Genomic DNA, 14853 nt, shown 5'->3' with positions numbered 1-14853 from the left:
TCAGTCTGAGTTCTTTGCAGTGATGAAAGAGATCCTGACTGGTGACGAAATCCTGGCCTACCCTGACTACAGCCAACCATTCCTGCTGTACACTGATGCCAGCAACGAGGGACTAGGAGCTGTGTTAAGCCAGAAGCAGTGTGGCAAAGAGAAGGTGATTGCCTATGCCAGCAGGAAGCTCCGTCCTACCGAGAGGAATCCACACAACTATAGCTCCTTCAAGTTGGAGCTCCTGGCCTTGGTCTGGGTCATCACTGAACGATTCAATCACTACCTGGCCTCCACTAAGTTCACGGCCTATACTGATAACAACCCCTTGACACATCTAGAGACAGCCAAGTTAGGAGCCATGGAACAGCGTTGGATGGCCCGACTGTCAAACTATCAGTTCACCATCAAGTACCGGGCAGGCCAAAAGAACGCCAACGCCGATGCCCTATCCAGAATGCCTCACCAGTCGGACACTGAAGAAGAAATGGATGACCTGGAGGAGATTAAGCTACCTGCCTTCCACAGAAATGGGATGGTCCACGAGCAGCGCACCTCCAGGAGGTATCGTGGTAAGCCACTAAACCCTTTACCTCATCACAGTTGGAAGGAGACCCAGGACAGCGACCCACAAGCCAAGCAACTGTGGTATGAGAGAAGCCGGCTGTTCATCTATAGAGAGAAGCTGTGCCGAAGGTATGTCAACCCTAGGACCCATGAGATGGTATGGAAGATCTTAGTGCCCAGGACAGACATCCAGATGGTGTTGGAGGCCTACCACGATCAAGCAGGGCACTTTGGCTGGAAGAAGCTGTAAACCCTGCTGAAGGACCGGTTCTACTGGGTTGGAATGCGGAGCTCCATAGAGAGGTGGTGCCGGAATTGTGGGCCCTGTAGCCTCAGAAGAAAAGACTACAGCAGCCAGAAAGCACCCTTGCTGTCCATCAAGACAACCCAACCCCTGGAGTTCCTCGCCCTGGATCACGTCAAGCTGTCACCCAGCAGATCAGGCTACTCCTATGCTCTGACCATGGTGGATCACTACTCCCGGTTCCTGGTGGTAGCCCCCGTCAAGGATCTGACGGCAGAAACTGCAGCAAGGACGTTTCAAGCATACTTCTGCAGGCCCCATGGATACCCGGAAAAGGTGCTGACGGATCAAGGCCCTGCCTTTGAAGCTGAGCTGTTCAAAGAGTTTTGCCATCTGTACGGGTGTAAGAAGATTCGGACTACGCCGTACCACCCTCAAACTAATGGTCTATGTGAAAAGATGAACAATATCGTCATAGACCTGCTGAAGACCTTACCTCTAGAAGAAAGGAATCAGTGGCCAGACAGACTACCTGACCTGGTAGATCTGTATAATCACATACCTGTGAGTTCCACCAATTGTACTCCAGCGTACCTCATGAGAGCAAGACCCAGAAAGTTGCCCATGGACCTGGAGCTTGGAGTGGTAAAGCCAGAAGCAGATATGTCCACTGGAGACTGGGATACAACCCGACAGGAGCAGTACAAGAGAGTACAGGCCTGTGTTGAAGACAGTCTAAATAGGGTGAGAGATAAACAGGAAGCACAGTACAACAAGAGTGCACCCGCAGAACCTTTAATACCTGGAGAAGTTGTGCTGAAGCGAAAGAGAAGAAACCGCAAGTTTGACGACCAGTGGGAAAGAGAGCCTTACACTGTGTTGGATTCCATGTTCGACAATAGAAAAACCTGTCTAATCAGTAAAGATGGAGGTAAGACTGCTGTAACAGTCTCAAGAGACCACTTGAAGTTGTGCCCAGGTCTATTGAAGCCACAGGAAGAAGTACCTCTTATAGTGACTGAAGAACCCAAAGAAGATGTACTCCATACTGTCTTAGGAGATTTCCTGGTAGATTGGCCTCAACTGGATGGAGCCATAATAATACCTGTGATGCTCTTCTACCAACAGCCAGAAGACCCTCCACTGCAAGTAAGACCTGTAAGTGCCCCAGAAGAGCCTGCTCAGGAAGAATCCCCGGAAGAAGGATCACAAGTAGAAGCAGAGCCAGAAGGCCCAGTAAACAGTGTACTTGCCAGTCCCATAGAGAGGTTAAGACAGTTCTACAATTTGCCCACACGTAGATCTGACAGGGTAGCAGACAATGCAAACACAGACATCAACAACACCCCAGTAATACCTAGGTCAACACTCAGTACAAAAGGCCAGGTCCCTGCCAGGCTTAGGGAATAAGCACAAAGTGCCTACTATTGTAAATAGTTACCCAGTAGGGTATTGCATATTGTTTATTATGTAAACTGAAAATATATGTGCATTTAGTTACCCGTAAGGGTATAAAGACTCGTTGGCTGAGGACTGTGAGCAGCCAAAAACTTTATTTGTAAATAGTTGCACTTACCAAAAGTGCCCCTTTGGTTGACCATGGAACAAAAACCCGTTTGGCGTGGCGGAAGACGTGGTCTAGCACCTGGATCACCTATGCCCTGTAGCCACGCCCAGGGCCTACGTTGAGGGTTTTCAGGCGGGTCCCTCATGTTCCTTCATCGGTGAAATGGACACCAGGTTACGGGACTTACTGTAACTTTATTAATGTTCTTATACTTGTTGTTATTATAATTGTTATTTGTTAATCTGTTACAAAATGCTTCAGTCTAGGAGTACTGAATAGTACTAGGGGGGAATGTGGCGCCCTGCTACGCACAGGTGCCACAGAACCCAGTAGGGTGCATGGATGGACTTCTCCACAAGAGGCCCTCATTACATTCACACACCTCCACCCTACCACTTCAGACCAGTAGAGGGAGCCCGTTAGGGATATAAATAGGGAGGGTGGAGCCAGGCAGTTCAGTTTTTAGTTTGTATGCAGTGTTGAGTCTGGGAGCGTGCTGACGCTGAGAGCAGGGAAGACGCAGTTCGTCTGCTGCTGCTGTAGTGAGGGCCCTGAGAACGGCCGACGGCAAGGAGGAGAGGAGAGAGGAGTTGAGGAGGCAGAGGAGCGTACCAGACTCACCCCGAAATATACACCGGACACCGGATCCGCGCCTACAGGGACCCTTTATACCTAGTAGGGACCACCGGATACCTGGAGGACTACAAGTCCCATGCTGACTAACGCTGACTACTGTACCAGGGCTAGGAGTCACGGAGGCCCCAGCGACCAGGGAGAGTGATGTCCAAGAGAAGGCCTTACCACCAGGTCAGCAGGTGCAAGAGAGAGAGACAGTAATTAAGCCAGGCCTAGCTCCAGGCAGGTCAGAAGCTTAGCTAGTGGAAGCACTGATCAGGAGGCCTATACCCGCTCACTGGTGAGAGTCCAGAAGTGCACCCTGCCTACCGAGTACCCTGGACCATACCTGCATCTACACCAGTAAAGGTACCGAAGCGAACCCCCATGTGAGTGTCCGTCATTTCTTCCTGAACTGCCCTGGCCGTCTCTCCCCTGTACCACCATCCATTACCCCACGCTGCCCTGAGGCCCGCTCCACCTGTGGGGAGCCGTTCCATCATAAGCTGCCCTAACATCTGCCTCAGAGGACTGCTCCGCAGCGGCAGCTCCCTTTAGCCGCATTCCACAGGTGGCGTCACGAACACTTTACAAATCCCCTATAAATAATTCCCCTTTTGGGTGACCACCTTGGGCCACGGACTGGGTCAGCCACCGTGATACCCCCCAGCAACCAGAGGCCCGGCTGCCGAGTACCCCACGGCCCTGGGGGCGCGTCACATGCAACACGTTTTTCACACCTGGATTTGGGGATCCTCTGCCATTCTTCCCTGCAGATCCTCTCCAATTCCGTCAGGTTGGATGGTGAACGTTGGTGGACAGCCATTTTCAGGTCTCTCCAGAGATGCTCAATTGGGTTTAGGTCAGGGCTCTGGCTGGGCCAGTCAAGAATAGTCACAGAGTTGTTCTGAAGCCTCTCCTTTGTTATTTTAGCTGTGTGCTTAGGGTCATTGTTGGAAGGTGAACCTTTGGCCAAATCTGAGGACCAGAGCACTCTGGAAGAGGTTTTCATCCAGGATATCTCTGTACTTGGCCACATTCATGTTTCCTTCAATTGCAAACAGTTGTACTGTCCCTACAGCTGAAAAACACTCCCATAGCATGATGCTGCCACCACCATGTTTCACTGTTGGGATTGTATTGGGCAGGTGATGAGCAGTGCCTGGTTTTCTCCCCACATACCGCTTAGAATTATCACCAAAAAGTTCTATTTTCGTCTCATCAGACCAGAGAATCTAATTTCTCATAGTCTGGGAGTCCTTCATGTGTTTTTTAGCAAACTCTAAGCAGGCTTTCATATGTCTTGCACTGAGGAGAGGCTTCCGTCGGGCCACTATGCCATAAAGGCCCGACTGGTGGAGGAACTTTCTCCCATCTCCCTACTGCATCTCTGGAGCTCAGCCACAGTGATCTTGGGGTTCTCCTTTACCTCTCTCACCAAGGCTCTTCTCCCACGATTGCTCAGTTTGGCTGGACGGCCAGGTCTAGGAAGACTTCTAGTGGTCCCAAACTTCTTCCATTTAAGGATTATGGAGGCCACTGTGCTCTTAGGAACCTTGAGTTATGCAGAAATTCTTTTGTACCCTTGGCCAGATCTGTGCCTTGTCACAATTCTGTCTCTGAGCTCCTCGGGCAGTTCCTTTGAGCTGATGATTCTCATTTGGTCTGACATGCACTGTGAGCTGTGAGGTCTTATATAGACAGGTGTGTGCCTTTCCAAATCAAGTCCTATCAGTTTAATTAAACACAGCTGGACTCCAATGAAGGAGTAGAACCATCTCAAGGAGGATCACAAGGAAATGGACAGCATGTGACTTAAATATGAGTGTCTGAGCAAAGGGTCTGAATACTTATGACCATGTGATATTTCAGTTTTTCTTTTTTAATAAATTTGCAAAATTTCTACATTTGTTTTTTTTTCAGTCAAGATGGGGTGCAGAGTGGACTTTAATGAGAAAAAAATGAACTTTTTAGAATTTACCAAATGGCTGCAATGAAACAAAGAGTGAAAAATTTAAAGGGGTCTGAATACTTTCCGTACCCACTGTATATATAAAAAAATCTTTTGATACTAATTTGAAACAGGCAACAAGCACCTGTTGACAGATTCTTTAAATCATTCCGAAGAAAAGATCAGAGGAGGACGAGAAGAATCATTCTGATGAACTGACTGGAAGATGAGAAGAATAATTCTGACGAAAGGATCAGAAGAGGATGTGATGAATTGTGCTGATAGGATCAGAGAAGGATTTGAAGAATCTGATGACTGGATCAGAAGAGGATATGAAAAATCATGCTGATGACTGGGTGAAAAGAGGATGTGAAGAAATCTGTTAATTGAAGGCTCAGAGGAGGATGAAAAGGTCAGAGGCTCATGTGAAGAATCATACTTATGATTGTATCGGAGGATGAGAAGAATCATTCCGGCCAAAGGATGAGAGGAGGATGTGAAGTATCGTTCTGATAAAAGGATCTGAGGAGGATGAGAAGAATCTTTCTGCTCAAAGGATAGGAGGATGTGAAGAATCATACTTATGATTGGATCAGAGGATGGGAAGAATCATTCCAGCCAAAGGATGAGAAGAAGAGGTGAAGTATTGTTCTGATGAAAGAATCTGAGGAGGATGTGCAGAATCATTCTGATGAAAGGATCTGAGGTAGATGCAAAATCATTCTGAAAAACAAGAGGTGCATAGTCAAGAAAGCCGAAGTCAAAAACAATGTGGGTGTCCCACTAATGGGTGCGAATACACAACTCTTTGACACACGTGGGTTATAACAGCTGATGACCAGAGCCGGTCCCGTTACTGTCTGAGAAAGGTGACTCCAGAGAGCGGAAGAGGCAAAAACTTTTATAACTGAGCAGTAGGAAAACATTGGCCGGTCAGATAAATCCAGAACTCTGTGACAAGATGCGGAGATGCGAACAGTAAGAATTTGGGGAAAGCAGCAGGAATAGATGACCCATCCTGTCATGCTGGCAAAGATGCAGTAATGGCGGGGAATGTTTTCCTGGCGCACCCTGGCTCCTATGATTCCTGTGAATGGATGATCCCATCGTGTGAGGCTGGTGGAGTAATGGTGGGGAATATTTTCTTGGTGCTCCCTGGCTTATCTGATACCTGTGAATGGATGATCCCTTCCTATGAAGCTGGTGGAAAAATGGTGGGGAATGGTTTCTTGGTGCTCCCTGGCTCCTCTGATTCCTTTGGATGGATGATCCCATCGTGTGAGGCTGGTGGAGTAATGGTGGGGAATATTTTCCTGGCACACCCTGGCTCATCTGATACCTGTTAATGGATTATCCCTTCCTGGGAGGCTGGTGGAAAAATGGTGGGGAATGGTTTTTTGGCACAGCCTGGCTCCTCTAATTCCTGTTTATGGATGACCTCTTCCTGGGAGGCTGGTGGAGTAATGGTGGGGAATATTTTCCTGGTGCACCCTGGCTCCTCTGATACCTGTGAGGATGATCCATTCCTGGGAGGCTGGTGGAGTAATGGTGGGGAATATTTTCCTGGCACACCCTGGCTCCTCTGATACCTGTTAATGGATGATCCATTCCTGGGAGGCTGGTGGAGTAATGGTGGGGAATATTTTCCTGGCACACCCTGGCTCCTCTGATACCTGTGAATGGATGATCCCTTCCTGTGAAGCTGGTGGAAAAATGGTGGGGAATGGTTTCTTGGCACACCCTGGCTCCTCTGATACCTGTTTATGGATGACCCCTTCCTGGGAGGCTGGTGGAGTAATGGTGGGGAATATTTTCTTGGCGCACCCTGGCTCCTCTGATACCTGTGGATGGACGTTTGGACAGTAGTGATTACCTAAGCATTGTGGCCATTTATCCTTTTGTGGCAGCTATGGATCCTATGGCAGAACAACAATACCCATTATCACAAGGGTCGTATAGTCATGGATTGCTACCAGGTACATATGACAGCGGCTTTCTCATTTCCCCAACCTTTACAGTCCCTAGAAAATAATCCTAAAAAGCATTTCAGGGATGAGGTGGAACCGTTCACATCAGGTCAGGACCTCTAACCAATGACCTGTTCACATGGGCCGATATTCCTGTAGAACAAAGCCAAAGCTGGTCCAAAGCACTGATCCAGCACTACTGGATGGGGTCTGTTTAATAGAGGATGAAGCAATCCCACTGCTACATTCTGTGCCATAGAGCAGGCTCAGGAACATGTCGCCACACAACCTTTACGGCTTATTGAATCATCGCTTATGTGTCATAGTGGTTTTATAGGAAATGAGGATTAACGCAGCGCGCTCCATGATGTCACACCATAAAGAAGAATTAGCAACAGTGACAAAGAGCCCCGCAGGCCAAGTATTACATGTAGTCCCGAAAAATGCAAGGTTTTATATCTGAACATAATACAGACCCCACAACATGACCTGTTCTACCTGATCCATAATTCTCTGCTGCAGTATGCAAAATATATTGTACATAGGGAGCAGTATTATAGTAGTTATATTCTTGTACATAGGGGGCAGTATTATAGTAGTTATATTCTTGTACATAGGGAGCAGTATTATAGTAGTTATATTCTTGTACATAGGAGCAGTATTATAGTAGTTATATTCTTGTACATAGGGGCAGTATTATAGTAGTTATATTCCTGTACAAAGGGGCAGTATTATAGTAGTTATATTCTTGTACATAGGGGCAGTATTATAGTAGTTATATTCTTGTACATAGAGAGCAGTATTATAGTAGTTATATTCTTGTACATAGGGGGCAGTATTATAGTAGTTATATTCTTGTGCATAGGGACAGTATTATAGTAGTTATATTCTTGTACATAGGGTCAGTATTATAGTAGTTATATTCTTGTGCATAGGGGCAGTATTATAGTCGTTATATTCTTGTGCATAGGGTCAGTATTATAGTAGTTATATTCTTGTACATAGGGGGCAGTATTATAGTAGTTATATTCTTGTGCATAGGGGCAGTATTATAGTAGTTATATTCTTGTACATAGGGGCAGTATTATAGTCGTTATATTCTTGTGCATAGGATCAGTATTATAGTAGTTATATTCTTGTACATAGGGGCAGTATTACAGTAGTTATATTCTTGTATATATGGGGCAGTATTATAGTAGTTATATTCTTGTACATAGGGGCAGTATTATAGTAGTTATATTCCTGTACAAAGGGGCAGTATTATAGTAGTTATATTCTTGTACATAGGGGCAGTATTATAGTAGTTATATTCTTGTACATAGGGGCAGTATTATAGTAGTTATATTCTTGTATATAGGAGCAGTATTATAGTAGTTATATTCTTGTATATAGGAGCAGCATTATAGTAGTTATATTCTTGTACATAGAAGGCAGTATTATAGTAGTTATATTCTTGTACATAGGAGCAGTATTATAGTAGTTATATTCTTGTATATAGGAGCAGTATTATAGTAGTTATATTCTTGTACATAGAAGGCAGTATTATAGTAGTTATATTCTTGTATATAGGAGCAGTATTATAGTAGATATATTCTTGTACATAGGAGCAGTATTATAGTAGTTATATTCTTGTACATAGGGAGCAGTATTATAGTAGTTATATTCTTGTACATAGGGAGCAGTATTATAGTAGTTATATTCTTGTACATAGGGGCAGTATTATAGCAGTTATATTCCTGTACATAGGGGGCAGTATTATAGTAGTTATATTCTTGTACATAGGAGCAGTATTATAGTAGTTATATTCTTGTATATAGGGGGCAGTATTATAGTAGTTATATTCTTGTACATAGGGGGCAGTATTATAGTAGTTATATTCTTGTATATAGGGGGCAGTATTATAGTAGTTATATTCTCCTATATAAGGGGCAGTATTATAGTAGTTATATTCTCCTATATAAGGGGCAGTATTATAGTAGTTATATTCTCGTACATGGGAGGCAGTATTATAGCAGTTATATTCTCGTATATAAGGGGCAGTATTATAGTAGTTATATTCTTGTACATAGGGGCAGTATTATAGTAGTTATATTCTTGTACATAGGGGCAGTATTATAGTAGTTATATTCTTGTACATAGGAGCAGTATTATAGTAGTTATATTCTTGTACATAGGGGCAGTATTATAGTAGTTATATTCTCGCATATAAGGGGCAGTATTATAGTAGTTATATTCTCGTATAGGGGGGGCAGTATTATAGTAGTTATATTCTCATACATGGGAGGCAGTATTATAGTAGTTATATTCTTGTACATAGGGGCAGTATTATAGTAGTTATATTCTTGTACATAGGGGCAGTATTATAGTAGTTATATTCTCGTACATAGAAGGCAGTATTATAGTAGTTATATTCTTTTACATAGGAGCAGTATTATAGTAGTTATATTCTTGTATATAGGAGCAGTATTATAGTAGTTATATTCTTGTATATAGGAGCAGTATTATAGTAGATATATTCTTGTACATAGGAGCAGTATTATAGTAGTTATATTCTTGTACATAGGGAGCAGTATTATAGTAGTTATATTCTTGTACATAGGGAGCAGTATTATAGTAGTTATATTCTTGTACATAGGGGCAGTATTAGAGCAGTTATATTCCTGTACATAGGGGGCAGTATTATAGTAGTTATATTCTTGTACATAGGAGCAGTATTATAGTAGTTATATTCTTGTATATAGGGGGCAGTATTATAGTAGTTATATTCTTGTACATAGGGGGCAGTATTATAGTAGTTATATTCTTGTACATAGGGGGCAGTATTATAGTAGTTATATTCTTGTACATAGGGGGCAGTATTATAGTAGTTATATTCTCCTATATAAGGGGCAGTATTATAGTAGTTATATTCTCGCACATGGGAGGCAGTATTATAGCAGTTATATTCTCGTATATAAGGGGCAGTATTATAGTAGTTATATTCTTGTACATAGGGGCAGTATTATAGTAGTTATATTCTTGTACATAGGGGCAGTATTATAGTAGTTATATTCTTGTACATAGGAGCAGTATTATAGTAGTTATATTCTTGTACATAGGGGCAGTATTATAGTAGTTATATTCTCGTATATAAGGGGCAGTATTATAGTAGTTATATTCTCGTATATGGGGGGCAGTATTATAGTAGTTATATTCTCATACATGGGAGGCAGTATTATAGTAGTTATATTCTTGTACATAGGGGCAGTATTATAGCAGTTATATTCTTGTACATAGGGGCAGTATTATAGTAGTTATATTCTTGTACATAGGGGGCAGTATTATAGTAGTTATATTCTCGTACATAGGGGCAGTATTATAGTAGTTATATTCTTGTACATAGGGCAGTATTAAACGTTATATTCTCGTATATAAGGGGCAGTATTATAGTAGTTATATTCTTGTACATAGAAGGCAGTATTATAGTAGTTATATTCTTGCACATAGGAGCAGTATTATAGTAGTTATATTCTTGTATATAGGAGCAGTATTATAGTATATTCTTGTACATAGGAGCAGTATTATAGTAGTTATATTCTTGTACAGAGGGCATAGGGAGCAGTATTATAGTAGTTATATTCTTGTATATAGGGGCAGTATTATAGTAGTTATATTCTTGTATATAGGGGCAGTATTATAGTAGTTATATTCTTGTATATAGGGGTAGTATTATAGTAGTTATATTCTTGTATATAGGGGCAGTATTATAGTAGTTATATTCTTGTACATGGGGGCAGTATTATAGTAGTTATATTCTTGTATATAGGGGCAGTATTATAGTTGTTATATTCTCGTACATGGGAGGCAGTATTATAGTAGTTATATTCTCGTATATAAGGGGCAGTATTATAGTAGTTATATTCTTGTACATAGGAGCAGTATTATAGTAGTTATATTCTTGTACATAGGGGGCAGTATTATAGTAGTTATATTCTCGTATATAAGGGGCAGTATTATAGTAGTTATAGTCTCCTATATAAGGGGCAGTATTATAGTAGTTATATTCCTGTATATAGGGGCAGTATTATAGTAGTTATTTTCTCGTACATGGGAGGCAGTATTATAGTAGTTATATTCTTGTATATAGGAGCAGTATTATAGTATATTCTTGTACATAGGAGCAGTATTATAGTAGTTATATTCTTGTACATAGGGAGCAGTATTATAGTAGTTATATTCTTGTATATAGGGGCAGTATTATAGTAGTTATAGTCTCCTATATAAGGGGCAGTATTATAGTAGTTATATTCCTGTATATAGGGGCAGTGTTATAGTAGTTATTTTCTCGTACATGGGAGGCAGTATTATAGTAGTTATATTCTCGTATATAAGGGGCAGTATTATAGTAGTTATATTCTTGTACATAGGAGCAGTATTATAGTAGTTATATTCTTGTACATAGGGGGCAGTATTATAGTAATTATATTCTTGTACATAGGGGGCAGTATTATAGTAGTTATATTCTTGTATATAGGGGCAGTATTATAGTAGTTATATTCTCGTATATAAGGGGCAGTATTATAGTAGTTATATTCTTGTACATAGGGGCAGTATTATAGTAGTTATATTCTTGTACATAGGGGCAGGATTATAGTAGTTATATTCTTGTATATAGGGGCAGTATTAAAGTAGTTATATTCTTTTACATAGGAGCAGTATTATAGTAGTTATATTCTCGTATATAAGGGGCAGTATTATAGTATAGTCTCCTATATAAGGGGCAGTATTATAGTAGTTATATTCCTGTATATAGGGGCAGTGTTATAGTAGTTATTTTCTCGTACATGGGAGGCAGTATTATAGTAGTTATATTCTCGCATATAGGGGCTGTATTATAGTAGTTATATTCTTGTACATAGGGGGCAGTATTATAGTAGATATATTCTTGTACATAGGGGCAGTATTATAGTAGTTATATTCTTGTACATAGGGGCAGTATTATAGTAGTTATATTCTCGTATATAAGGGGCAGTATTATAGTAGTTATATTCTCGTATATTAGGGGCAGTATTATAGTAGTTATATTCTCGTATATAAGGGGCAGTATTATAGTAGTTATATTCTCCTATATAAGGGGCAGTATTATAGTAGTTATATTCTTGTACATGGGGGCAGTATTATAGTAGTTATATTCTTGTGCATAGGGAGCAGTATTATAGTAGTTATATTCTTGTATATAGGGGCAGTATTATAGTAGTTATATTCTTGTACATAGGGGCAGTATTATAGTAGTTATATTCTTGTACATAGGGGCAGTATTATAGTAGTTATATTCTTGTATATAGGGGCAGTATTATAGTTGTTATATTCTCGTACATGGGAGGCAGTATTATAGTAGTTATATTCTCGTATATAAGGGGCAGTATTATAGTAGTTATATTCTTGTACATAGGAGCAGTATTATAGTAGTTATATTCTTGTACATAGGGGGCAGTATTATAGTCGTTATATTCTTGTACATAGGGGGCAGTATTATAGTAGTTATATTCTTGTATATAGGGGCAGTATTATAGTAGTTATATTCTCATATATAAGGGGCAGTATTATAGTAGTTATATTCTTGTACATAGGGGCAGGATTATAGTAGTTATATTCTTGTACATAGGGGCAGTATTAAAGTAGTTATATTCTTGTATATAGGGGCAGTATTATAGTAGTTATATTCTCGTATATAAGGGGCAGTATTATAGTAGTTATATTCTTGTACATGGGGGCAGTATTATAGTAGTTATATTCTCGTATATTAGGGGCAGTATTATAGTAGTTATATTCTTGTACATGGGGGCAGTATTATAGTAGTTATATTCTTGTACATGGGGGCAGTATTATAGTAGTTATATTCTTGTACATAGGAGCAGTATTATAGTAGTTATATTCTCGTATATAAGGGGCAGTATTATAGTAGTTATATTCTTGTACATGGGGGCAGTATTATAGTAGTTATATTCTTGTACATGGGGGCAGTATTATAGTAGCTATATTCTTGTACATAGGGGACAGTATTATAGTAGTTATATTCTTGTGCATAGGGAGCAGTATTATAGTAGTTATATTCTTGTACATAGGAGCAGTATTATAGTAGTCATATTCTTGTACATAGGGGCAGTATTATAGTAGTTATATTCTTGTACATAGGGGCAGTATTATAGTAGTTATATTCTTGTACATAGGGGCAGTATTATAGTAGTTATATTCTTGTGCATAGGGAGCAGTATTATAGTAGTTATATTCTTGTACATAGGGGCAGTATTATAGTAGTTATATTCTCGTATATAAGGGGCAGTATTATAGTAGTTATATTCTCGTATATGGGGGGCAGTATTATAGTAGTTATATTCTCATACATGGGAGGCAGTATTATAGTAGTTATATTCTTGTACATAGGGGCAGTATTATAGCAGTTATATTCTTGTACATAGGGGCAGTATTATAGTAGTTATATTCTTGTACATAGGGGGCAGTATTATAGTAGTTATATTCTCGTACATAGGGGCAGTATTATAGTAGTTATATTCTTGTACATAGGGCAGTATTAAACGTTATATTCTCGTATATAAGGGGCAGTATTATAGTAGTTATATTCTTGTACATAGAAGGCAGTATTATAGTAGTTATATTCTTGCACATAGGAGCAGTATTATAGTAGTTATATTCTTGTATATAGGAGCAGTATTATAGTATATTCTTGTACATAGGAGCAGTATTATAGTAGTTATATTCTTGTACATAGGGCATAGGGAGCAGTATTATAGTAGTTATATTCTTGTATATAGGGGCAGTATTATAGTAGTTATATTCTTGTATATAGGGGCAGTATTATAGTAGTTATATTCTTGTATATAGGGGTAGTATTATAGTAGTTATATTCTTGTATATAGGGGCAGTATTATAGTAGTTATATTCTTGTACATGGGGGCAGTATTATAGTAGTTATATTCTTGTATATAGGGGCAGTATTATAGTTGTTATATTCTCGTACATGGGAGGCAGTATTATAGTAGTTATATTCTCGTATATAAGGGGCAGTATTATAGTAGTTATATTCTTGTACATAGGAGCAGTATTATAGTAGTTATATTCTTGTACATAGGGGGCAGTATTATAGTAGTTATATTCTCGTATATAAGGGGCAGTATTATAGTAGTTATAGTCTCCTATATAAGGGGCAGTATTATAGTAGTTATATTCCTGTATATAGGGGCAGTATTATAGTAGTTATTTTCTCGTACATGGGAGGCAGTATTATAGTAGTTATATTCTTGTATATAGGAGCAGTATTATAGTATATTCTTGTACATAGGAGCAGTATTATAGTAGTTATATTCTTGTACATAGGGAGCAGTATTATAGTAGTTATATTCTTGTATATAGGGGCAGTATTATAGTAGTTATAGTCTCCTATATAAGGGGCAGTATTATAGTAGTTATATTCCTGTATATAGGGGCAGTGTTATAGTAGTTATTTTCTCGTACATGGGAGGCAGTATTATAGTAGTTATATTCTCGTATATAAGGGGCAGTATTATAGTAGTTATATTCTTGTACATAGGAGCAGTATTATAGTAGTTATATTCTTGTACATAGGGGGCAGTATTATAGTAATTATATTCTTGTACATAGGGGGCAGTATTATAGTAGTTATATTCTTGTATATAGGGGCAGTATTATAGTAGTTATATTCTCGTATATAAGGGGCAGTATTATAGTAGTTATATTCTTGTACATAGGGGCAGTATTATAGTAGTTATATTCTTGTACATAGGGGCAGGATTATAGTAGTTATATTCTTGTATATAGGGGCAGTATTAAAGTAGTTATATTCTTTTACATAGGAGCAGTATTATAGTAGTTATATTCTCGTATATAAGGGGCAGTATTATAGTATAGTCTCCTATATAAGGGGCAGTATTATAGT

This window comes from Phyllobates terribilis, unplaced genomic scaffold, assembly GCF_046119375.1.
Source record: "Phyllobates terribilis strain yellow unplaced genomic scaffold, ASM4611937v1 Scaffold_5__5_contigs__length_657084704, whole genome shotgun sequence".
In the NCBI taxonomy this organism is placed as follows: Eukaryota; Metazoa; Chordata; class Amphibia; order Anura; family Dendrobatidae; genus Phyllobates; species Phyllobates terribilis.
This window is presented reverse-complemented; position numbering follows the sequence as displayed.